The sequence below is a fragment of the Pelodiscus sinensis genome, chromosome 1 (assembly GCF_052426305.1).
Source record: "Pelodiscus sinensis isolate ZL-2025 chromosome 1, ASM5242630v1, whole genome shotgun sequence".
Taxonomy (NCBI): domain Eukaryota; kingdom Metazoa; phylum Chordata; order Testudines; family Trionychidae; genus Pelodiscus; species Pelodiscus sinensis.
In genome coordinates this window covers 139732169-139758132 of record NC_143052.1, presented here as the reverse complement: position 1 = coordinate 139758132, position 25964 = coordinate 139732169, and positions in this window count along the sequence as shown.

Below are 25964 nucleotides of genomic sequence, written 5' to 3'. Positions count from 1 at the left end.
AAAACGTCGAAACGAGCTGCGTAGGCCTAAATCCACGTCCGGTGCCCGAAAACACCCTCTTCGGGCCGTGATGGCCGAAATCGACTTTTGAAGGCGAAAACGGCGACCCGGGCTGCGGACCGAGAAAATCACTTCCAGAGCCTGAATACGCCCTACTCGGGCCGCGATGGCCAAAATCGACTTTTGAAGCCGGAATCGGAGACCCGGGCTGTGGAGACAGAAATTCACCTCCGGAGCCCAAAAACGTCCTCCTCATGCTGCGATGGCCGAAATTGACTTTTGAAGACAAAAACGGCGACCCGGGCTGCAGACCGAGAAAATCACTTCCAGAGCCTGAATACGCCCTACTCGGGCCGCGATGGCCAAAATCGAGTTTTGAAGCCGAAAACGGCGACCCGGGCCGCGGCGCCAGAAATTCATGTCCGGAGCCTGAAAACATCCTCCTCGGGCCATGATGGCCGAAATCCACTTCTGAAGGTGAAAACGGTGACCCGGGCAGCGGAGTGAGAAAATCACCTGCGGAGCCCGAAAACACCCTATTCGGGCCGCGATGGCCGAAATCGACTTTTGAAGCCGAAAATGGCGACCCGGGCTGCGGACCGAGAAAATCACTTCCAGAGCCTGAATACGCCCTACTCGGGCCGCGATGGCCAAAATCGACTTTTGAAGCCTGATTCGGAGACCCGGGCTGTGGAGCCAGAAATTCACCTCCGGAGCCCAAAAACGTCCTCCTTTTGCTGCGATGGCCGAAATTGACTTTGAAGACAAAAACGGCGACCCGGGCTGCGGACCGAGAAAATCACTTCCAGAGCCTGAATACGACCTACTCGGGCCGCGATGGCCGAAATCGACTTTTGAAGCCGAAAACGGCGACCCGGGCTGCGGACCGAGAAAATCACTTCCAGAGCCTGAATACGCCCTACTCGGGCCGCGATGGCCAAAATCGACTTTTGAAGCCGGAATCGGAGACCCGGGCTGTGGAGCCAGAAATTCACCTCCGGAGCCCAAAACGTCCTCCTCATGCTGCGATGGCCGAAATTGACTTTTGAAGACAAAAACGGCGACCCGGGCTGCGGACCGAGAAAATCACTTCCAGAGCCTGAATACGCCCTACTCGGGCCGCGATGGCCAAAATCGAGTTTTGAAGCCGAAAACGGCGACCCGGGCCGCGGCGCCAGAAATTCATGTCCGGAGCCTGAAAACATCCTCCTCGGGCCATGATGGCCGAAATCCACTTCTGAAGGTGAAAACGGTGACCCCGGGCGGCGGAGAGAGAAAATCACCTGCGGAGCCCGAAAACGCCCTATTCGGGCCGCGATGGCCAAAATTGACTTTTGAAGGTCAAAATGGCGACCCGGGCCGCGGAGCGAAAAAATCACGTCCGGAGCCCGAAAAAGCCCTTCTCGGGCCGCGATGGCCGAAATCGACTTTTGAAGGTGAAAATGGCGACCCGGGCTGCGGAGCCAGAAATACACATCCAGAGCGTGAAAACGTCCTCCTCGCGCCACGATGACCGAAATCGACTTTTGAGGCCAAAAATGGAGACACGGGCTTCGGAGGCCAAAATGCACGTTCGGAGGCTGAAAACGCCCTCCTCAACCCGCGATGGACAAAATTGACTTCTGTAGTTGAAAACGTCGAAACGAGCTGCGTAGGCCTAAATCCACGTCCGGTGCCCGAAAACACCCTCTTCGGGCCGTGATGGCCGAAATCGACTTTTGAAGGCGAAAACGGCGACCCGGGCTGCGGACCGAGAAAATCACTTCCAGAGCCTGAATACGCCCTACTCGGGCCGCAATGACAAAATCGACTTTTGAAGCCGGAATCGGAGACCCGGGCTGTGGAGCCAGAAATTCACCTCCGGAGCCCAAAACGTCCTCCTCATGCTGCGATGGCCGAAATTGACTTTTGAAGACAAAACGGCGACCCGGGCTGCGGACCGAGAAAATCACTTCCAGAGCCTGAATACGCCCTACTCGGGCCGCGATGGCCAAAATCGAGTTTTGAAGCCGAAAACGGCGACCCGGGCCGCGGCGCCAGAAATTCATGTCCGGAGCCTGAAAACATCCTCCTCGGGCCATGATGGCCGAAATCCACTTCTGAAGGTGAAAACGGTGACCCCGGGCGGCGGAGAGAGAAAATCACCTGCGGAGCCCAAAAAATCCCTTCTCGGGCCGCGAGGGCCGAAATCGACTTTTGAAGCCGAAAACGGCGACCCGGGCCGCGGAGCCAGAAATCCACATCCAGAGCGCGAAAACGTCCTCCTCGTGCCACGATGACCGAAATCGACTTTTGAGGCCAAAAATGGAGACACGGGCTTCGGAGGCCAAAATGCACGTTCGGAGCCTGAAAACGCCCTCCTCAACCCGCGATGGACAAAATTGACTTCTGTAGCTGAAAACGTCGAAACGGGCTTCGTAGGCCTAAATCCACGTCCGGTGCCCGAAAACACCCTCTTCGGGACGTGATGGCCAAAATAGACTTTTGAAGCCGAAAACGGCGACCCGGGCTGCGGAGCCAGTAATCCATGTCAGAAGCCCGATAATGCTATCCTCGTGCAGCAATGGCCGAAATCGACTTTTGAAGCCAAAACGGCGACCCGGGCTGCGGACCGAGAAAATCACTTCCAGAGCCTGAATACGCCCTACTCGGGCCGCGATGGCCAAATCGACTTTTGAAGCCGGAATCGGAGACCCAGGCTGTGGAGCCAGAAATTCACCTCCGGAGCCCAAAAACGTCCTCCTCATGCTGCGATGGCCGAAATTGACTTTTGAAGACAAAAACGGCGACCCGGGCTGTGGACCGAGAAAATCACTTCCAGAGCCTGAATACGCCCTACTCGGGCCGCGATGGCCAAAATCGACTTTTGAAGCCGGAATCAGAGACCCGGGCTGTGGAGCCAGAAATTCACCTCAGGAGCCCAAAAACGTCCTCCTCATGCTGCGATGGCCGAAATTGACTTTTGAAGACCAAAACGGCGACCCGGGCTGCGGACCGAGAAAATCACTTCCAGAGCCTGAATACGCCCTACTCGGGCCGCGATGGCCAAAATCGACTTTTGAAGCCGGAATCGGAGACCCGGGCTGTGGAGCCAGAAATTCACCTCCGGAGCCCAAAAACGTCCTCCTCATGCTGCGATGGCCGAAATTGACTTTTGAAGACAAAAACGGCGACCCGGGCTGCGGACCGAGAAAATCACATCCAGAGCCTGAATACACCCTACTCGGGCCGCGATGGCCAAAATCGAGTTTTGAAGCCGAAAACGGCGACCCGGGCCGCGGCGCCAGAAATTCATGTCTGGAGCCTGAAAACATCCTCCTCGGGCCATGATGGCCGAAATCCACTTCTGAAGGTGAAAACGGTGACCCCGGGCGGCGGAGAGAGAAAATCACCTGCGGAGCCCGAAAACGCCCTATTCGGGCCGCGATGGCCAAAATAGACTTTTGAAGGTCAAAATGGCGACCCGGGCCGCGGAGCGAAAAAATCACGTGCGGAGCCCGAAAAAGCCCTTCTCGGGCCGCGATGGCCGAAATCGACTTTTGAAGGTGAAAATGGCGACCCGGGCTGCGGAGCCAGAAATACACATCCAGAGCGTGAAAACGTCCTCCTCGCGCCACGATGACCGAAATCGACTTTTGAGGCCAAAAATGGACACACGGGCTTCGGAGGCCAAAATGCACGTTCGGAGGCTGAAAACGCCCTCCTCAACCCGCGATGGACAAAATTGACTTCTGTAGTTGAAAACGTCGAAACGAGCTGCGTAGGCTTAAATCCACGTCCGGTGCCCGAAAACATCCTCCTCGGGCCGTGATGGCCGAAATCCACTTCTGAAGGTGAAAACGGTGACCCCGGGCGGCGGAGAGAGAAAATCACCTGCGGAGCCCGAAAACGCCCTATTCGGGCCGCGATGGCCGAAATCGACTTTTGAATCCAAAAACGGCGACCCGGGCTGCGGACCAAGAAAATCACTTCCAGAGCCTGAATACGCCCTACTCAGGCCGCGATGGCCAAAATCGACTATTGAAGCCGGAATCGGAGACCCGGGCTGTGGAGCCAGAAATTCACCTCCGGAGCCCAAAAACGTCCTCCTCATGCTGCGATGGCCGAAATTGACTTTTGAAGACAAAAACGGCGACCCGGGCTGCGGACCGAGAAAATCACTTCCAGAGCCTGAATACGCCCTACTCGGGCTGCGATGGCCAAAATCGAGTTTTGAAGCAGAAAACGGCGACCCGGGCGGCGGCGCCAGAAATACATGTCCGGAGCCTGAAAACATCATCCTCGGGCCATGATGGCCGAAATCCACTTCTGAAGGTGAAAACGGTGACCCCGGGCGGCGGAGAGAGAAAATCACCTGCGGAGCCCGAAAACGCCCTATTCGGGCCGCGATGGCCGAAATGGACTTTTGAAGCCGAAAACGGCGACCCGGGCTGCGGACCAAGAAAATCACTTCCAGAGCCTGAATATGCCCTACTCGGGCCGCGATGGCCAAAATCGACTTTTGAAGCCTGAATCGGAGACCCGGGCTGTGGAGCCAGAAATTCACCTCCGGAGCCCAAAAACGTCCTCCTCATGCTGCGATGGCCGAAATTGACTTTTGAAGACAAAAACGGCGACCCGGGCTGCGGACCGAGAAAATCACTTCCAGAGCCTTAATACGCCCTACTCGGGCCGCGATGGCCAAAATCGAGTTTTGAAGCCGAAAACGGCGACCCGGGCCGCGGCGCCAGAAATTCATGTCCGGAGCCTGAAAACATCATCCTCGGGCCATGATAGCCGAAATCCGCTTCTGAAGGTGAAAACGGTGACTCGGGCAGCGGAGTCAGAAAATCACCTGCGGAGCCCGAAAACGCCCTATTCGGGACGCGATGGCCGAAATCGACTTTTGAAGCCGAAAACGGTGACCCGGGCCAAGGACTGAGAAAATCACGTGCGGAGCCCGAAAAAGCCCTTCCTGGGCCGCGATGGCCGAAATCGACTTTTGAAGGTGAAAACGGCGACCCGGGCCGCGGAGCGAGAAAATCACGTGCGGAGCCCGAAAAATCACTTCTCGGGCCGCGATGGCCGAAATCGACTTTTGAAGCCGAAACGGCGACCCGGGCTGCGGAGCCAGAAATCCACATCCAGAGCGCGAAAACGTCCTCCTCGTGCCACGATGACCGAAATCGACTTTAGAGGCCAAAAAAGGAGACACGGGCTTCGGAGGCCAAAATGCACGTTCGGAGCCTGAAAACGCCCTCCTCAAGCCGCGATGGACAAAATTGACTTCTGTAGCTGAAAACGTCGAAACGGGCTTCGTAGGCCTAAATCCACGTCCGGTGCCCGAAAACACCCTCTTCGGGCCGTGATGGCCGAAATCGACTTTTGAAGCCGAAAACGGCGAACCGGGCTGCGGACCGAGAAAATCACTTCCAGAGCCTGAATACGCCCTACTCGGGCCGCGATGGCCAAAATCGACTTTTGAAGCCTGATTCGGAGACCCGGGCTGTGGAGCCAGAAATTCACCTCCGGAGCCCAAAAACGTCCTCCTTTTGCTGCGATGGCCGAAATTGACTTTTGAAGACAAAAACGGCGACCCGGGCTGCGGACCGAGAAAATCACTTCCAGAGCCTGAATACGACCTACTCGGGCCGCGATGGCCGAAATCGACTTTTGAAGCCGAAAACGGCGACCCGGGCTGCGGACCGAGAAAATCACTTCCAGAGCCTGAATACGCCCTACTCGGGCCGCGATGGCCAAAATCGACTTTTGAAGCCGGAATCGGAGACCCGGGCTGTGGAGCCAGAAATTCACCTCCGGAGCCCAAAAACGTCCTCCTCATGCTGCGATGGCCGAAATTGACTTTTGAAGACAAAACGGCGACCCGGGCTGCGGACCGAGAAAATCACTTCCAGAGCCTGAATACGCCCTACTCGGGCCGCGATGGCCAAAATCGAGTTTTGAAGCCGAAAACGGCGACCCGGGCCGCGGCGCCAGAAATTCATGTCCGGAGCCTGAAAACATCCTCCTCGGGCCACGATGGCCGAAATCCACTTCTGAAGGTGAAAACGGTGACCCCGGGCGGCGGAGAGAGAAAATCACCTGCGGAGCCCGAAAACGCCCTATTCGGGCCGCGATGGCCAAAATAGACTTTTGAAGGTCAAAATGGCGACCCGGGCCGCGGAGCGAAAAAATCACGTCCGGAGCCCGAAAAAGCCCTTCTCGGGCCGCGATGGCCGAAATCGACTTTTGAAGGTGAAAATGGCGACCCGGGCTGCGGAGCCAGAAATACACATCCAGAGCGTGAAAACGTCCTCCTCGCGCCACGATGACCGAAATCGACTTTTGAGGCCAAAAATGGAGACACGGGCTTCGGAGGCCAAAATGCACGTTCGGAGGCTGAAAACGCCCTCCTCAACCCGCGATGGACAAAATTGACTTCTGTAGTTGAAAACGTCGAAACGAGCTGCGTAGGCCTAAATCCACGTCCGGTGCCCGAAAACACCCTCTTCGGGCCGTGATGGCCGAAATCGACTTTTGAAGGCGAAAACGGCGACCCGGGCTGTGGAGCCAGAAATTCACCTCCGGAGCCTAAAACGTCCTCCTCATGCTGCGATGGCCGAAATTGACGTTTGAAGACAAAAACGGCGACCCGGGCTGCGGACCGAGAAAATCACTTCCAGAGCCTGAATACGCCCTACTCGGGCCGCGATGGCCAAAATCGACTTTTGAAGCCGGAATCGGAGACCCGGGCTGTGGAGCCAGAAATTCACCTCCGGAGCCTAAAAACGTCCTCCTCATGCTGCGATGGCCGAAATTGACTTTTGAAGACAAAAACGGCGACCCGGGCTGCGGACCGAGAAAATCACTTCCAGAGCCTGAATACGACCTACTCGGGCCGCGATGGCCGAAATCGACTTTTGAAGCCGAAAACGGCGACCCGGGCTGCGGACCGAGAAAATCACTTCCAGAGCCTGAATACGCCCTACTCGGGCCGCGATGGCCAAAATCGACTTTTGAAGCCGGAATCGGAGACCCGGGCTGTGGAGCCAGAAATTCACCTCCGGAGCCCAAAAACGTCCTCCTCATGCTGCGATGGCCGAAATTGACTTTTGAAGACAAAAACGGCGACCCGGGCTGCGGACCGAGAAAATCACTTCCAGAGCCTGAATACGCCCTACTCGGGCCGCGATGGCCAAAATCGAGTTTTGAAGCCGAAAACGGCGACCCGGGCCGCGGCGCCAGAAATTCATGTCCGGAGCCTGAAAACATCCTCCTCGGGCCATGATGGCCGAAATCCACTTCTGAAGGTGAAAACGGTGACCCCGGGCGGCGGAGAGAGAAATCACCTGCGGAGCCCGAAAACGCCCTATTCGGGCCGCGATGGCCAAAATAGACTTTTGAAGGTCAAAATGGCGACCCGGGCCGCGGAGCGAAAAAATCACGTGCGGAGCCCGAAAAAGCCCTTCTCGGGCCGCGATGGCCGAAATCGACCTTTGAAGGTGAAAATGGCGACCCGGGCTGCGGAGCCAGAAATACACATCCAGAGCGTGAAAACGTCCTCCTCGCGCCACGATGACCGAAATCGACTTTTGAGGCCAAAAATGGAGACACGGGCTTCGGAGGCCAAATGCACGTTCGGAGGCTGAAAACGCCCTCCTCAACCCGCGATGGACAAAATTGACTACTGTAGTTGAAAACGTCGAAACGAGCTGCGTAGGCCTAAATCCACGTCCGGTGCCCGAAAACACCCTCTTCGGGCCGTGATGGCCGAAATCGACTTTTGAAGGCGAAAACGGCGACCCGGGCTGCGGACCGAGAAAATCACTTCCAGAGCCTGAATACGCCCTACTCGGGCCGCGATGGCCAAATCGACTTTTGAAGCCGGAATCGGAGACCCGGGCTGTGGAGCCAGAAATTCACCTCCGGAGCCTAAAAACGTCCTCCTCATGCTGCGATGGCCGAAATTGACTTTTGAAGACAAAAACGGCGACCCGGGCTGCGGACCGAGAAAATCACTTCCAGAGCCTGAATACGCCCTACTCGGCCGCGATGGCCAAAATCGAGTTTTGAAGCCGAAAACGGCGACCCGGGCCGCGGCGCCAGAAATTCATGTCCGGAGCCTGAAAACATCCTCCTCGGGCCATGATGGCCGAAATCCACTTCTGAAGGTGAAAACGGTGACCCGGGCAGCGGAGTGAGAAATCACCTGCGGAGCCCGAAAACACCCTATTCGGGCCGCGATGGCCGAAATCGACTTTTGAAGCCGAAAATGGCGACCCGGGCTGCGGACCGAGAAAATCACTTCCAGAGCCTGAATACGCCCTACTCGGGCCGCGATGGCCAAAATCGACTTTTGAAGCCTGATTCGGAGACCCGGGCTGTGGAGCCAGAAATTCACCTCCGGAGCCCAAAAACGTCCTCCTTTTGCTGCGATGGCCGAAATTGACTTTTGAAGACAAAAACGGCGACCCGGGCTGCGGACCGAGAAAATCACTTCCAGAGCCTGAATACGACCTACTCGGGCCGCGATGGCCGAAATCGACTTTTGAAGCCGAAAACGGCGACCCGGGCTGCGGACCGAGAAAATCACTTCCAGAGCCTGAATACGCCCTACTCGGGCCGCGATGGCCAAAATCGACTTTTGAAGCCGGAATCGGAGACCCGGGCTGTGGAGCCAGAAATTCACCTCCGGAGCCCAAAACGTCCTCCTCATGCTGCGATGGCCGAAATTGACTTTTGAAGACAAAAACGGCGACCCGGGCTGCGGACCGAGAAAATCACATCCAGAGCCTGAATACGCCCTACTCGGGCCGCGATGGCCAAAATCGAGTTTTGAAGCCGAAAACGGCGACCCGGGCCGCGGCGCCAGAAATTCATGTCCGGAGCCTGAAAACATCCTCCTCGGGCCATGATGGCCGAAATCCACTTCTGAAGGTGAAAACGGTGACCCCGGGCGGCGGAGAGAGAAAATCACCTGCGGAGCCCGAAAACGCCCTATTCGGGCCGCGATGGCCAAAATAGACTTTTGAAGGTCAAAATGGCGACCCGGGCCGCGGAGCGAAAAAATCACGTGCGGAGCCCGAAAAAGCCCTTCTCGGGCCGCGATGGCCGAAATCGACTTTTCAAGGTGAAAATGGCGACCCGGGCTGCGGAGCCAGAAATACACATCCAGAGCGTGAAAACGTCCTCCTCGCGCCACGATGACCGAAATCGACTTTTGAGGCCAAAAATGGAGACACGGGCTTCGGAGGCCAAAATGCACGTTCGGAGGCTGAAAACGCCCTCCTCAACCCGCGATGGACAAAATTGACTTCTGTAGTTGAAAACGTCGAAACGAGCTGCGTAGGCCTAAATCCACGTCCGGTGCCCGAAAACACCCTCTTCGGGCCGTGATGGCCGAAATCGACTTTTGAAGGCGAAAACGGCGACCCGGGCTGCGGACCGAGAAAATCACTTCCAGAGCCTGAATACGCCCTACTCGGGCCGCGATGGCCAAAATCGACTTTTGAAGCCGGAATCGGAGACCCGGGCTGTGGAGACAGAAATTCACCTCCGGAGCCCAAAAACGTCCTCCTCATGCTGCGATGGCCGAAATTGACTTTTGAAGACAAAAACGGCGACCCGGGCTGCAGACCGAGAAAATCACTTCCAGAGCCTGAATACGCCCTACTCGGGCCGCGATGGCCAAAATCGAGTTTTGAAGCCGAAAACGGCGACCCGGGCCGCGGCGCCAGAAATTCATGTCCGGAGCCTGAAAACATCCTCCTCGGGCCATGATGGCCGAAATCCACTTCTGAAGGTGAAAACGGTGACCCGGGCAGCGGAGTGAGAAAATCACCTGCGGAGCCCGAAAACACCCTATTCGGGCCGCGATGGCCGAAATCGACTTTTGAAGCCGAAAATGGCGACCCGGGCTGCGGACCGAGAAAATCACTTCCAGAGCCTGAATACGCCCTACTCGGGCCGCGATGGCCAAAATCGACTTTTGAAGCCTGATTCGGAGACCCGGGCTGTGGAGCCAGAAATTCACCTCCGGAGCCCAAAAACGTCCTCCTTTTGCTGCGATGGCCGAAATTGACTTTTGAAGACAAAAACGGCGACCCGGGCTGCGGACCGAGAAAATCACTTCCAGAGCCTGAATACGACCTACTCGGGCCGCGATGGCCGAAATCGACTTTTGAAGCCGAAAACGGCGACCCGGGCTGCGGACCGAGAAAATCACTTCCAGAGCCTGAATACGCCCTACTCGGGCCGCGATGGCCAAAATCGACTTTTGAAGCCGGAATCGGAGACCCGGGCTGTGGAGCCAGAAATTCACCTCCGGAGCCCAAAAACGTCCTCCTCATGCTGCGATGGCCGAAATTGACTTTTGAAGACAAAAACGGCGACCCGGGCTGCGGACCGAGAAAATCACTTCCAGAGCCTGAATACGCCCTACTCGGGCCGCGATGGCCAAAATCGAGTTTTGAAGCCGAAAACGGCGACCCGGGCCGCGGCGCCAGAAATTCATGTCCGGAGCCTGAAAACATCCTCCTCGGGCCATGATGGCCGAAATCCACTTCTGAAGGTGAAAACGGTGACCCCGGGCGGCGGAGAGAGAAAATCACCTGCGGAGCCCGAAAACGCCCTATTCGGGCCGCGATGGCCAAATTGACTTTTGAAGGTCAAAATGGCGACCCGGGCCGCGGAGCGAAAAAATCACGTCCGGAGCCCGAAAAAGCCCTTCTCGGGCCGCGATGGCCGAAATCGACTTTTGAAGGTGAAAATGGCGACCCGGGCTGCGGAGCCAGAAATACACATCCAGAGCGTGAAACGTCCTCCTCGCGCCACGATGACCGAAATCGACTTTTGAGGCCAAAAATGGAGACACGGGCTTCGGAGGCCAAAATGCACGTTCGGAGGCTGAAAACGCCCTCCTCAACCCGCGATGGACAAAATTGACTTCTGTAGTTGAAAACGTCGAAACGAGCTGCGTAGGCCTAAATCCACGTCCGGTGCCCGAAAACACCCTCTTCGGGCCGTGATGGCCGAAATCGACTTTTGAAGGCGAAAACGGCGACCCGGGCTGCGGACCGAGAAAATCACTTCCAGAGCCTGAATACGCCCTACTCGGGCCGCAATGGCCAAAATCGACTTTTGAAGCCGGAATCGGAGACCCGGGCTGTGGAGCCAGAAATTCACCTCCGGAGCCCAAAAACGTCCTCCTCATGCTGCGATGGCCGAAATTGACTTTTGAAGACAAAAACGGCGACCCGGGCTGCGGACCGAGAAAATCACTTCCAGAGCCTGAATACGCCCTACTCGGGCCGCGATGGCCAAAATCGACTTTTGAAGCCGGAATCGGAGACCCAGGCTGTGGAGCCAGAAATTCACCTCCGGAGCCAAAAAACGTCCTCCTCATGCTGCGATGGCCGAAATTGACTTTTGAAGACAAAAACGGCGACCCGGGCTGTGGACCGAGAAAATCACTTCCAGAGCCTGAATACGCCCTACTCGGGCCGCGATGGCCAAAATCGACTTTTGAAGCCGGAATCGGAGACCCGGGCTGTGGAGCCAGAAATTCACCTCCGGAGCCCAAAAACGTCCTCCTCATGCTGCGATGGCCGAAATTGACTTTTGAAGACAAAAACGGCGACCCGGGCTGCGGACCGAGAAAATCACATCCAGAGCCTGAATACGCCCTACTCGGGCCGCGATGGCCAAAATCGAGTTTTGAAGCCGAAAACGGCGACCCGGGCCGCGGCGCCAGAAATTCATGTCTGGAGCCTGAAAACATCCTCCTCGGGCCATGATGGCCGAAATCCACTTCTGAAGGTGAAAACGGTGACCCCGGGCGGCGGAGAGAGAAAATCACCTGCGGAGCCCGAAAACGCCCTATTCGGGCCGCGATGGCCAAAATAGAGTTTTGAAGGTCAAAATGGCGACCCGGGCCGCGGAGCGAAAAAATCACGTGCGGAGCCCGAAAAAGCCCTTCTCGGGCCGCGATGGCCGAAATCGACTTTTGAAGGTGAAAATGGCGACCCGGGCTGCGGAGCCAGAAATACACATCCAGAGCGTGAAAACGTCCTCCTCGCGCCACGATGACCGAAATCGACTTTTGAGGCCAAAAATGGAGACACGGGCTTCGGAGGCCAAAATGCACGTTCGGAGGCTGAAAACGCCCTCCTCAACCCGCGATGGACAAAATTGACTTCTGTAGTTGAAAACGTCGAAACGAGCTGCGTAGGCCTAAATCCACGTCCGGTGCCCGAAAACACCCTCTTCGGGCCGTGATGGCCGAAATCGACTTTTGAAGGCGAAAACGGCGACCCGGGCTGCGGACCGAGAAAATCACTTCCAGAGCCTGAATACGCCCTACTCGGGCCGCGATGGCCAAAATCGACTTTTGAAGCCGGAATCGGAGACCCGGGCTGTGGAGCCAGAAATTCACCTCCGGAGCCCAAAAACGTCCTCCTCATGCTGCGATGGCCGAAATTGACTTTTGAAGACAAAAACGGCGACCCGGGCTGCAGACCGAGAAAATCACTTCCAGAGCCTGAATACGCCCTACTCGGGCCGCGATGGCCAAAATCGAGTTTTGAAGCCGAAAACGGCGACCCGGGCCGCGGCGCCAGAAATTCATGTCCGGAGCCTGAAAACATCCTCCTCGGGCCATGATGGCCGAAATCCACTTCTGAAGGTGAAAACGGTGACCCGGGCAGCGGAGTGAGAAAATCACCTGCGGAGCCCGAAAACACCCTATTCGGGCCGCGATGGCCGAAATCGACTTTTGAAGCCGAAAATGGCGACCCGGGCTGCGGACCGAGAAAATCACTTCCAGAGCCTGAATACGCCCTACTCGGGCCGCGATGGCCAAAATCGACTTTTGAAGCCTGATTCGGAGACCCGGGCTGTGGAGCCAGAAATTCACCTCCGGAGCCCAAAAACGTCCTCCTTTTGCTGCGATGGCCGAAATTGACTTTTGAAGACAAAAACGGCGACCCGGGCTGCGGACCGAGAAAATCACTTCCAGAGCCTGAATACGACCTACTCGGGCCGCGATGGCCGAAATCGACTTTTGAAGCCGAAAACGGCGACCCGGGCTGCGGACCGAGAAAATCACTTCCAGAGCCTGAATACGCCCTACTCGGGCCGCGATGGCCAAAATCGACTTTTGAAGCCGGAATCGGAGACCCGGGCCGCGGCGCCAGAAATTCACCTCCGGAGCCCAAAAACGTCCTCCTCATGCTGCGATGGCCGAAATCCACTTCTGAAGGTGAAAACGGTGACCCCGGGCGGCGGAGAGAGAAATCACCTGCGGAGCCCGAAAACGCCCTATTCGGGCCGCGATGGCCAAAATAGACTTTTGAAGGTCAAAATGGCGACCCGGGCCGCGGAGCGAAAAAATCACGTGCGGAGCCCGAAAAAGCCCTTCTCGGGCCGCGATGGCCGAAATCGACTTTTGAAGGTGAAAATGGCGACCCGGGCTGCGGAGCCAGAAATACACATCCAGAGCGTGAAAACGTCCTCCTCGCGCCACGATGACCGAAATCGACTTTTGAGGCCCAAAATGGAGACACGGGCTTCGGAGGCCAAAATGCACGTTCGGAGGCTGAAAACGCCCTCCTCAACCCGCGATGGACAAAATTGACTTCTGTAGTTGAAAGCGTCGAAACGAGCTGCGTAGGCCTAAATCCACGTCCGGTGCCCGAAAACACCCTCTTCGGGCCGTGATGGCCGAAATCGACTTTTGAAGGCGAAAACGGCGACCCGGGCTGCGGACCGAGAAAATCACTTCCAGAGCCTGAATACGCCCTACTCGGGCCGCGATGGCCAAAATCGACTTTTGAAGCCGGAATCGGAGACCCGGGCTGTGGAGCCAGAAATTCACCTCCGGAGCCCAAAAACGTCCTCCTCATGCTGCGATGGCCGAAATTGACTTTTGAAGACAAAAACGGCGACCCGGGCTGCGGACCGAGAAAATCACTTCCAGAGCCTGAATACGCCCTACTCGGGCCGCGATGGCCAAAATCGAGTTTTGAAGCCGAAAACGGCGACCCGGGCCGCGGCGCCAGAAATTCATGTCCGGAGCCTGAAAACATCCTCCTCGGGCCATGATGGCCGAAATCCACTTCTGAAGGTGAAAACGGTGACCCCGGGCGGCGGAGAGAGAAAATCACCTGCGGAGCCCAAAAAATCCCTTCTCGGGCCGCGAGGGCCGAAATCGACTTTTGAAGCCGAAAACGGCGACCCGGGCCGCGGAGCCAGAAATCCACATCCAGAGCGCGAAAACGTCCTCCTCGTGCCACGATGACCGAAATCGACTTTTGAGGCCAAAAATGGAGACACGGGCTTCGGAGGCCAAAATGCACGTTCGGAGCCTGAAAACGCCCTCCTCAACCCGCGATGGACAAAATTGACTTCTGTAGCTGAAAACGTCGAAACGGGCTTCGTAGGCCTAAATCCACGTCCGGTGCCCGAAAACACCCTCTTCGGGACGTGATGGCCAAAATAGACTTTTGAAGCCGAAAACGGCGACCCGGGCTGCGGAGCCAGTAATCCATGTCAGAAGCCCGATAATGCTATCCTCGTGCAGCAATGGCCGAAATCGACTTTTGAAGCCAAAAACGGCGACCCGGGCTGCGGACCGAGAAAATCACTTCCAGAGCCTGAATACGCCCTACTCGGGCCGCGATGGCCAAAATCGATTTTGAAGCCGGAATCGGAGACCCAGGCTGTGGAGCCAGAAATTCACCTCCGGAGCCCAAAAACGTCCTCCTCATGCTGCGATGGCCGAAATTGACTTTTGAAGACAAAAACGGCGACCCGGGCTGCGGACCGAGAAAATCACTTCCAGAGCCTGAATACGCCCTACTCGGGCCGCGATGGCCAAAATCGACTTTTGAAGCCGGAATCGGAGACCCGGGCTGTGGAGCCAGAAATTCACCTCCGGAGCCCAAAAACGTCCTCCTCATGCTGCGATGGCCGAAATTGACTTTTGAAGACCAAAACGGCGACCCGGGCTGCGGACCGAGAAAATCACTTCCAGAGCCTGAATACGCCCTACTCGGGCCGCGATGGCCAAAATCGACTTTTGAAGCCGGAATCGGAGACCCGGGCTGTGGAGCCAGAAATTCACCTCCGGAGCCCAAAAACGTCCTCCTCATGCTGCGATGGCCGAAATTGACTTTTGAAGACAAAAACGGCGACCCGGGCTGCGGACCGAGAAAATCACATCCAGAGCCTGAATACGCCCTACTCGGGCCGCGATGGCCAAAATCGAGTTTTGAAGCCGAAAACGGCGACCCGGGCCGCGGCGCCAGAAATTCATGTCTGGAGCCTGAAAACATCCTCCTCGGGCCATGATGGCCGAAATCCACTTCTGAAGGTGAAAACGGTGACCCCGGGCGGCGGAGAGAGAAAATCACCTGCGGAGCCCGAAAACGCCCTATTCGGGCCGCGATGGCCAAAATAGACTTTTGAAGGTCAAAATGGCGACCCGGGCCGCGGAGCGAAAAAATCACGTGCGGAGCCCGAAAAAGCCCTTCTCGGGCCGCGATGGCCGAAATCGACTTTTGAAGGTGAAAATGGCGACCCGGGCTGCGGAGCCAGAAATACACATCCAGAGCGTGAAAACGTCCTCCTCGCGCCACGATGACCGAAATCGACTTTTGAGGCCAAAAATGGAGACACGGGCTTCGGAGGCCAAAATGCACGTTCGGAGGCTGAAACGCCCTCCTCAACCCGCGATGGACAAAATTGACTTCTGTAGTTGAAAACGTCGAAACGAGCTGCGTAGGCCTAAATCCACGTCCGGTGCCCGAAAACACCCTCTTCGGGCCGTGATGGCCGAAATCGACTTTTGAAGGCGAAAACGGCGACCCGGGCTGCGGACCGAGAAAATCACTTCCAGAGCCTGAATACGCCCTACTCGGGCCGCGATGGCCAAAATCGACTTTTGAAGCCGGAATCGGAGACCCGGGCTGTGGAGCCAGAAATTCACCTCCGGAGCCCAAAAACGTCCTCCTCATGCTGCGATGGCCGAAATTGACTTTTGAAGACAAAAAAGGCGACCCGGGCTGCGGACCGAGAAAATCACTTCCAGAGCCTGAATACGCCCTACTCGGGCCGCGATGGCCAAAATCGAGTTTTGAAGCCGAAAACGGCGACCCGGGCCGCGGCGCCAGAAATTCATGTCCGGAGCCTGAAAACATCCTCCTCGGGCCATGATGGCCGAAATCCACTTCTGAAGGTGAAAACGGTGACCCCGGGCGGCGGAGAGAGAAAATCACCTGCGGAGCCCGAAAACGCCCTATTCGGGCCGCGATGGCCAAAATTGACTTTTGAAGGTCAAAATGGCGACCCGGGCCGCGGAGCGAAAAAATCACGTGCGGAGCCCGAAAAAGCCCTTCTCGGGCCGCGATGGCCGAAATCGACTTTTCAAGGTGAAAATGGCGACCCGGGCTGCGGAGCCAGAAATACACATCCAGAGCGTGAAAACGTCCTCCTCGCGCCACGATGACCGAAATCGACTTTTGAGGCCAAAAATGGAGACACGGGCTTCGGAGGCCAAAATGCACGTTCGGAGGCTGAAAACGCCCTCCTCAACCCGCGATGGACAAAATTGACTTCTGTAGTTGAAAACGTCGAAACGAGCTGTGTAGGCCTAAATCCACGTCCGGTGCCCGAAATAACCCTCTTCCGGCCGCGATGGCCAAAATCGACTTTTGAAGCCTGATTCGGAGACCCGGGCTGTGGAGCCAGAAATTCACCTCCGGAGCCCAAAAACGTCCTCCTCATGCTGCGATGGCCGAAATTGACTTTTGAAGACAAAAACGGCGACCCGGGCTGCGGACCGAGAAAATCACTTCCAGAGCCTGAATACGCCCTACTCGGGCCGCGATGGCCAAAATCGACTTTTGAAGCCTGATTCGGAGACCCGGGCTGTGGAGCCAGAAATTCACCTCCGGAGCCCAAAAACGTCCTCCTCATGCTGCGATGGCCGAAATTGACTTTTGAAGACAAAAACGGCGACTCGGGCTGCGGACCGAGAAAATCACTTCCAGAGCCTGAATACGCCCTACTCGGGCCGTGATGGCCGAAATCACTTTTGAAGGCGAAAACGGCGACCCGGGCTGCGGACCGAGAAAATCACTTCCAGAGCCTGAATACGCCCTACTCGGGCCGCGATGGCCAAAATCGAGTTTTGAAGCCGAAAACGGCGACCCGGGCCGCGGCGCCAGAAATTCATGTCCGGAGCCTGAAAACATCCTCCTCGGGCCATGATGGCCGAAATCCACTTCTGAAGGTGAAAACGGTGACCCGGGCAGCGGAGTGAGAAAATCACCTGCGGAGCCCGAAAACGCCCTATTCGGGCCGCGATGGCCGAAATCGACTTTTGAAGCCGAAAACGGCGACCCGGGCTGCGGACCGAGAAAATCACTTCCAGAGCCTGAATACGCCCTACTCGGGCCGCGATGGCCAAAATCGAGTTTTGAAGCCGAAAACGGCGACCCGGGCCGCGGCACCAGAAATTCATGTCCGGAGCCTGAAAACATCCTCCTCGGGCCATGATGGCCGAAATCCACTTCTGAAGGTGAAAACGGTGACCCGGGCAGCGGAGTGAGAAAATCACCTGCGCAGCCCGAAAACGCCCTATTCGGGCCGCGATGGCCGAAATCGACTTTTGAAGCCGAAAACGGCGACCCGGGCTGCGGACCGAGAAAATCACTTCCAGAGCCTGAATACGCCCTACTCGGGCCGCGATGGCCAAAATCGAGTTTTGAAGCCGAAAACGGCGACCCGGGCCGCGGCGCCAGAAATTCATGTCCGGAGCCTGAAAACATCCTCCTCGGGCCATGATGGCCGAAATCCACTTCTGAAGGTGAAAACGGTGACCCCGGGCGGCGGAGAGAGAAAATCACCTGCGGAGCCCGAAAACGCCCTATTCGGGCCGCGATGGCCAAAATAGAGTTTTGAAGGTCAAAATGGCGACCCGGGCCGCGGAGCGAAAAAATCACGTGCGGAGCCCGAAAAAGCCCTTCTCGGGCCGCGATGGCCGAAATCGACTTTTGAAGGTGAAAATGGCGACCCGGGCTGCGGAGCCAGAAATACACATCCAGAGCGTGAAAACGTCCTCCTCGCGCCACGATGACCGAAATCGACTTTTGAGGCCAAAAATGGAGACACGGGCTTCGGAGGCCAAAATGCACGTTCGGAGGCTGAAAACGCCCTCCTCAACCCGCGATGGACAAAATTGACTTCTGTAGTTGAAAACGTCGAAACGAGCTGCGTAGGCCTAAATCCACGTCCGGTGCCCGAAAACACCCTCTTCGGGCCGTGATGGCCGAAATCGACTTTTGAAGGCGAAAACGGCGACCCGGGCTGCGGACCGAGAAAATCACTTCCAGAGCCTGAATACGCCCTACTCGGGCCGCGATGGCCAAAATCGACTTTTGAAGCCGGAATCGGAGACCCGGGCTGTGGAGCCAGAAATTCACCTCCGGAGCCCAAAAACGTCCTCCTCATGCTGCGATGGCCGAAATTGACTTTTGAAGACAAAAACGGCGACCCGGGCTGCAGACCGAGAAAATCACTTCCAGAGCCTGAATACGCCCTACTCGGGCCGCGATGGCCAAAATCGAGTTTTGAAGCCGAAAACGGCGACCCGGGCCGCGGCGCCAGAAATTCATGTCCGGAGCCTGAAAACATCCTCCTCGGGCCATGATGGCCGAAATCCACTTCTGAAGGTGAAAACGGTGACCCGGGCAGCGGAGTGAGAAAATCACCTGCGGAGCCCGAAAACACCCTATTCGGGCCGCGATGGCCGAAATCGACTTTTGAAGCCGAAAATGGCGACCCGGGCTGCGGACCGAGAAAATCACTTCCAGAGCCTGAATACGCCCTACTCGGGCCGCGATGGCCAAAATCGACTTTTGAAGCCTGATTCGGAGACCCGGGCTGTGGAGCCAGAAATTCACCTCCGGAGCCCAAAAACGTCCTCCTTTTGCTGCGATGGCCGAAATTGACTTTTGAAGACAAAAACGGCGACCCGGGCTGCGGACCGAGAAAATCACTTCCAGAGCCTGAATACGACCTACTCGGGCCGCGATGGCCGAAATCGACTTTTGAAGCCGAAAACGGCGACCCGGGCTGCGGACCGAGAAAATCACTTCCAGAGCCTGAATACGCCCTACTCGGGCCGCGATGGCCAAAATCGACTTTTGAAGCCGGAATCGGAGACCCGGGCCGCGGCGCCAGAAATTCACCTCCGGAGCCCAAAAACGTCCTCCTCATGCTGCGATGGCCGAAATCCACTTCTGAAGGTGAAAACGGTGACCCCGGGCGGCGGAGAGAGAAAATCACCTGCGGAGCCCGAAAACGCCCTATTCGGGCCGCGATGGCCAAAATAGACTTTTGAAGGTCAAAATGGCGACCCGGGCCGCGGAGCGAAAAAATCACGTGCGGAGCCCGAAAAAGCCCTTCTCGGGCCGCGATGGCCGAAATCGACTTTTGAAGGTGAAAATGGCGACCCGGGCTGCGGAGCCAGAAATACACATCCAGAGCGTGAAAACGTCCTCCTCGCGCCACGATGACCGAAATCGACTTTTGAGGCCCAAAATGGAGACACGGGCTTCGGAGGCCAAAATGCACGTTCGGAGGCTGAAAACGCCCTCCTCAACCCGCGATGGACAAAATTGACTTCTGTAGTTGAAAACGTCGAAACGAGCTGCGTAGGCCTAAATCCACGTCCGGTGCCCGAAAACACCCTCTTCGGGCCGTGATGGCCGAAATCGACTTTTGAAGGCGAAAACGGCGACCCGGGCTGCGGACCGAGAAAATCACTTCCAGAGCCTGAATACGCCCTACTCGGGCCGCGATGGCCAAAATCGACTTTTGAAGCCGGAATCGGAGACCCGGGCTGTGGAGCCAGAAATTCACCTCCGGAGCCCAAAAACGTCCTCCTCATGCTGCGATGGCCGAAATTGACTTTTGAAGACAAAAACGGCGACCCGGGCTGCGGACCGAGAAAATCACTTCCAGAGCCTGAATACGCCCTACTCGGGCCGCGATGGCCAAAATCGAGTTTTGAAGCCGAAAACGGCGACCCGGGCCGCGGCGCCAGAAATTCATGTCCGGAGCCTGAAAACATCCTCCTCGGGCCATGATGGCCGAAATCCACTTCTGAAGGTGAAAACGGTGACCCCGGGCGGCGGAGAGAGAAAATCACCTGCGGAGCCCAAAAAATCCCTTCTCGGGCCGCGAGGGCCGAAATCGACTTTTGAAGCCGAAAACGGCGACCCGGGCCGCGGAGCCAGAAATCCACATCCAGAGCGCGAAAACGTCCTCCTCGTGCCACGATGACCGAAATCGACTTTTGAGGCCAAAAATGGAGACACGGGCTTCGGAGGCCAAAATGCACGTTCGGAGCCTGAAAACGCCCTCCTCAACCCGCGATGGACAAAATTGACTTCTGTAGCTGAAAACGTCGAAACGGGCTTCGTAGGCCTAAATCCACGTCCGGTGCCCGAAAACACCCTCTTCGGGACGTGATGGCCAAAATAGACTTTTGAAGCCGAAAACGGCGACCCGGGCTGCGGAGCCAGTAATCCATGTCAGAAGCCCGATAATGCTATCCTCGTGCAGCAATGGCCGAAATCGACTTTTGAAGCCAAAAACGGCGACCCGGGCTGCGGACCGAGAAAATCACTTCCAGAGCCTGAATACGCCCTACTCGGGCCGCGATGGCCAAAATCGATTTTGAAGCCGGAATCGGAGACCCAGGCTGTGGAGCCAGAAATTCACCTCCGGAGCCCAAAAACGTCCTCCTCATGCTGCGATGGCCGAAATTGACTTTTGAAGACAAAAACGGCGACCCGGGCTGCGGACCGAGAAAATCACTTCCAGAGCCTGAATACGCCCTACTCGGGCCGCGATGGCCAAAATCGACTTTTGAAGCCGGAATCGGAGACCCGGGCTGTGGAGCCAGAAATTCACCTCCGGAGCCCAAAAACGTCCTCCTCATGCTGCGATGGCCGAAATTGACTTTTGAAGACCAAAACGGCGACCCGGGCTGCGGACCGAGAAAATCACTTCCAGAGCCTGAATACGCCCTACTCGGGCCGCGATGGCCAAAATCGACTTTTGAAGCCGGAATCGGAGACCCGGGCTGTGGAGCCAGAAATTCACCTCCGGAGCCCAAAAACGTCCTCCTCATGCTGCGATGGCCGAAATTGACTTTTGAAGACAAAAACGGCGACCCGGGCTGCGGACCGAGAAAATCACATCCAGAGCCTGAATACGCCCTACTCGGGCCGCGATGGCCAAAATCGAGTTTTGAAGCCGAAAACGGCGACCCGGGCCGCGGCGCCAGAAATTCATGTCTGGAGCCTGAAAACATCCTCCTCGGGCCATGATGGCCGAAATCCACTTCTGAAGGTGAAAACGGTGACCCCGGGCGGCGGAGAGAGAAAATCACCTGCGGAGCCCGAAAACGCCCTATTCGGGCCGCGATGGCCAAAATAGACTTTTGAAGGTCAAAATGGCGACCCGGGCCGCGGAGCGAAAAAAATCACGTGCGGAGCCCGAAAAAGCCCTTCTCGGGCCGCGATGGCCGAAATCGACTTTTGAAGGTGAAAATGGCGACCCGGGCTGCGGAGCCAGAAATACACATCCAGAGCGTGAAAACGTCCTCCTCGCGCCACGATGACCGAAATCGACTTTTGAGGCCAAAAATGGAGACACGGGCTTCGGAGGCCAAAATGCACGTTCGGAGGCTGAAAACGCCCTCCTCAACCCGCGATGGACAAAATTGACTTCTGTAGTTGAAAACGTCGAAACGAGCTGCGTAGGCCTAAATCCACGTCCGGTGCCCGAAAACACCCTCTTCGGGCCGTGATGGCCGAAATCGACTTTTGAAGGCGAAAACGGCGACCCGGGCTGCGGACCGAGAAAATCACTTCCAGAGCCTGAATACGCCCTACTCGGGCCGCGATGGCCAAAATCGACTTTTGAAGCCGGAATCGGAGACCCGGGCTGTGGAGCCAGAAATTCACCTCCGGAGCCCAAAAACGTCCTCCTCATGCTGCGATGGCCGAAATTGACTTTTGAAGACAAAAAAGGCGACCCGGGCTGCGGACCGAGAAAATCACTTCCAGAGCCTGAATACGCCCTACTCGGGCCGCGATGGCCAAAATCGAGTTTTGAAGCCGAAAACGGCGACCCGGGCCGCGGCGCCAGAAATTCATGTCCGGAGCCTGAAAACATCCTCCTCGGGCCATGATGGCCGAAATCCACTTCTGAAGGTGAAAACGGTGACCCCGGGCGGCGGAGAGAGAAAATCACCTGCGGAGCCCGAAAACGCCCTATTCGGGCCGCGATGGCCAAAATTGACTTTTGAAGGTCAAAATGGCGACCCGGGCCGCCGAGCGAAAAAATCACGTGCGGAGCCCGAAAAAGCCCTTCTCGGGCCGCGATGGCCGAAATCGACTTTTCAAGGTGAAAATGGCGACCCGGGCTGCGGAGCCAGAAATACACATCCAGAGCGTGAAAACGTCCTCCTCGCGCCACGATGACCGAAATCGACTTTTGAGGCCAAAAATGGAGACACGGGCTTCGGAGGCCAAAATGCACGTTCGGAGGCTGAAAACGCCCTCCTCAACCCGCGATGGACAAAATTGACTTCTGTAGTTGAAAACGTCGAAACGAGCTGTGTAGGCCTAAATCCACGTCCGGTGCCCGAAATAACCCTCTTCCGGCCGCGATGGCCAAAATCGACTTTTGAAGCCTGATTCGGAGACCCGGGCTGTGGAGCCAGAAATTCACCTCCGGAGCCCAAAAACGTCCTCCTCATGCTGCGATGGCCGAAATTGACTTTTGAAGACAAAAACGGCGACCCGGGCTGCGGACCGAGAAAATCACTTCCAGAGCCTGAATACGCCCTACTCGGGCCGCGATGGCCAAAATCGACTTTTGAAGCCTGATTCGGAGACCCGGGCTGTGGAGCCAGAAATTCACCTCCGGAGCCCAAAAACGTCCTCCTCATGCTGCGATGGCCGAAATTGACTTTTGAAGACAAAAACGGCGACTCGGGCTGCGGACCGAGAAAATCACTTCCAGAGCCTGAATACGCCCTACTCGGGCCGTGATGGCCGAAATCACTTTTGAAGGCGAAAACGGCGACCCGGGCTGCGGACCGAGAAAATCACTTCCAGAGCCTGAATACGCCCTACTCGGGCCGCGATGGCCAAAATCGAGTTTTGAAGCCGAAAACGGCGACCCGGGCCGCGGCGCCAGAAATTCATGTCCGGAGCCTGAAAACATCCTCCTCGGGCCATGATGGCCGAAATCCACTTCTGAAGGTGAAAACGGTGACCCGGGCAGCGGAGTGAGAAAATCACCTGCGGAGCCCGAAAACGCCCTATTCGGGCCGCGATGGCCGAAATCGACTTTTGAAGCCGAAAACGGCGACCCGGGCTGCGGACCGAGAAAATCACTTCCAGAGCCTGAATACGCCCTACTCGGGCCGCGATGGCCAAAATCGAGTTTTGAAGCCGAAAACGGCGACCCGGGCCGCGGCACCAGAAATTCATGTCCGGAGCCTGAAAACATCCTCCTCGGGCCATGATGGCCGAAATCCACTTCTGAAGGTGAAAACGGTGACCCGGGCAGCGGAGTGAGAAAATCACCTGCGCAGCCCGAAAACGCCCTATTCGGGCCGCGATGGCCGAAATCGACTTTTGAAGCCGAAAACGGCGACCCGGGCTGCGGACCGAGAAAATCACTTCCAGAGCCTGAATACGCCCTACTCGGGCCGCGATGGCCAAAATCGAGTTTTGAAGCCGAAAACGGCGACCCGGGCCGCGGCGCCAGAAATTCATGTCCGGAGCCTGAAAACATCCTCCTCGGGCCATGATGGCCGAAATCCACTTCTGAAGGTGAAAACGGTGACCCGGGCAGCGGAGTGAGAAAATCACCTGCGGAGCCCGAAAACGCCCTATTCGGGCCGCGATGGCCGAAATCGACTTTTGAAGGTCAAAATGGCGACCCGGGCCGCGGAGCGAAAAAATCACGTGCGGAGCCCGAAAAAGCCCTTCTCGGGCCGCGATGGCCGAAATCGACTTTTGAAGGTGAAAATGGCGACCCGGGCTGCGGAGCCAGAAATACACATCCAGAGCGTGAAAACGTCCTCCTCGCGCCACGATGACCGAAATCGACTTTTGAGGCCCAAAATGGAGACACGGGCTTCGGAGGCCAAAATGCACGTTCGGAGGCTGAAAACGCCCTCCTCAACCCGCGATGGACAAAATTGACTTCTGTAGTTGAAAACGTCGAAACGAGCTGCGTAGGCCTAAATCCACGTCCGGTGCCCGAAAACACCCTCTTCGGGCCGTGATGGCCGAAATCGACTTTTGAAGGCGAAAACGGCGACCCGGGCTGCGGACCGAGAAAATCACTTCCAGAGCCTGAATACGCCCTACTCGGGCCGCGATGGCCAAAATCGACTTTTGAAGCCGGAATCGGAGACCCGGGCTGTGGAGCCAGAAATTCACCTCCGGAGCCCAAAAACGTCCTCCTCATGCTGCGATGGCCGAAATTGACTTTTGAAGACAAAAACGGCGACCCGGGCTGCGGACCGAGAAAATCACTTCCAGAGCCTGAATACGCCCTACTCGGGCCGCGATGGCCAAAATCGAGTTTTGAAGCCGAAAACGGCGACCCGGGCCGCGGCGCCAGAAATTCATGTCCGGAGCCTGAAAACATCCTCCTCGGGCCATGATGGCCGAAATCCACTTCTGAAGGTGAAAACGGTGACCCCGGGCGGCGGAGAGAGAAAATCACCTGCGGAGCCCGAAAACGCCCTATTCGGGCCGCGATGGCCAAAATAGACTTTTGAAGGTCAAAATGGCGACCCGGGCCGCGGAGCGAAAAAATCACGTCCGGAGCCCGAAAAAGCCCTTCTCGGGCCGCGATGGCCGAAATCGACTTTTGAAGGTGAAAATGGCGACCCGGGCTGCGGAGCCAGAAATACACATCCAGAGCGTGAAAACGTCCTCCTCACGCCACGATGACCGAAATCGACTTTTGAGGCCAAAAATGGAGACACGGGCTTCGGAGGCCAAAATGCACGTTCGGAGGCTGAAAACGCCCTCCTCAACCCGCGATGGACAAAATTGACTTCTGTAGTTGAAAACGTCGAAACGAGCTGCGTAGGCCTAAATCCACGTCCGGTGCCCGAAAACACCCTCTTCGGGCCGTGATGGCCGAAATCGACTTTTGAAGGCGAAAACGGCGACCCGGGCTGCGGACCGAGAAAATCACTTCCAGAGCCTGAATACGCCCTACTCGGGCCGCGATGGCCAAAATCGACTTTTGAAGCCGGAATCGGAGACCCGGGCTGTGGAGCCAGAAATTCACCTCCGGAGCCCAAAAACGTCCTCCTCATGCTGCGATGGCCGAAATTGACTTTTGAAGACAAAAACGGCGACCCGGGCTGCGGACCGAGAAAATCACTTCCAGAGCCTGAATACGCCCTACTCGGGCCGCGATGGCCAAAATCGAGTTTTGAAGCCGAAAACGGCGACCCGGGCCGCGGCGCCAGAAATTCATGTCCGGAGCCTGAAAACATCCTCCTCGGGCCATGATGGCCGAAATCCACTTCTGAAGGTGAAAACGGTGACCCGGGCAGCGGAGTGAGAAAATCACCTGCGGAGCCCGAAAACACCCTATTCGGGCCGCGATGGCCGAAATCGACTTTTGAAGCCGAAAATGGCGACCCGGGCTGCGGACCGAGAAAATCACTTCCAGAGCCTGAATACGCCCTACTCGGGCCGCGATGGCCAAAATCGAGTTTTGAAGCCGAAAACGGCGACCCGGGCCGCGGCGCCAGAAATTCATGTCCGGAGCCTGAAAACATCCTCCTCGGGCCATGATGGCCGAAATCCACTTCTGAAGGTGAAAACGGTGACCCCGGGCGGCGGAGAGAGAAAATCACCTGCGGAGCC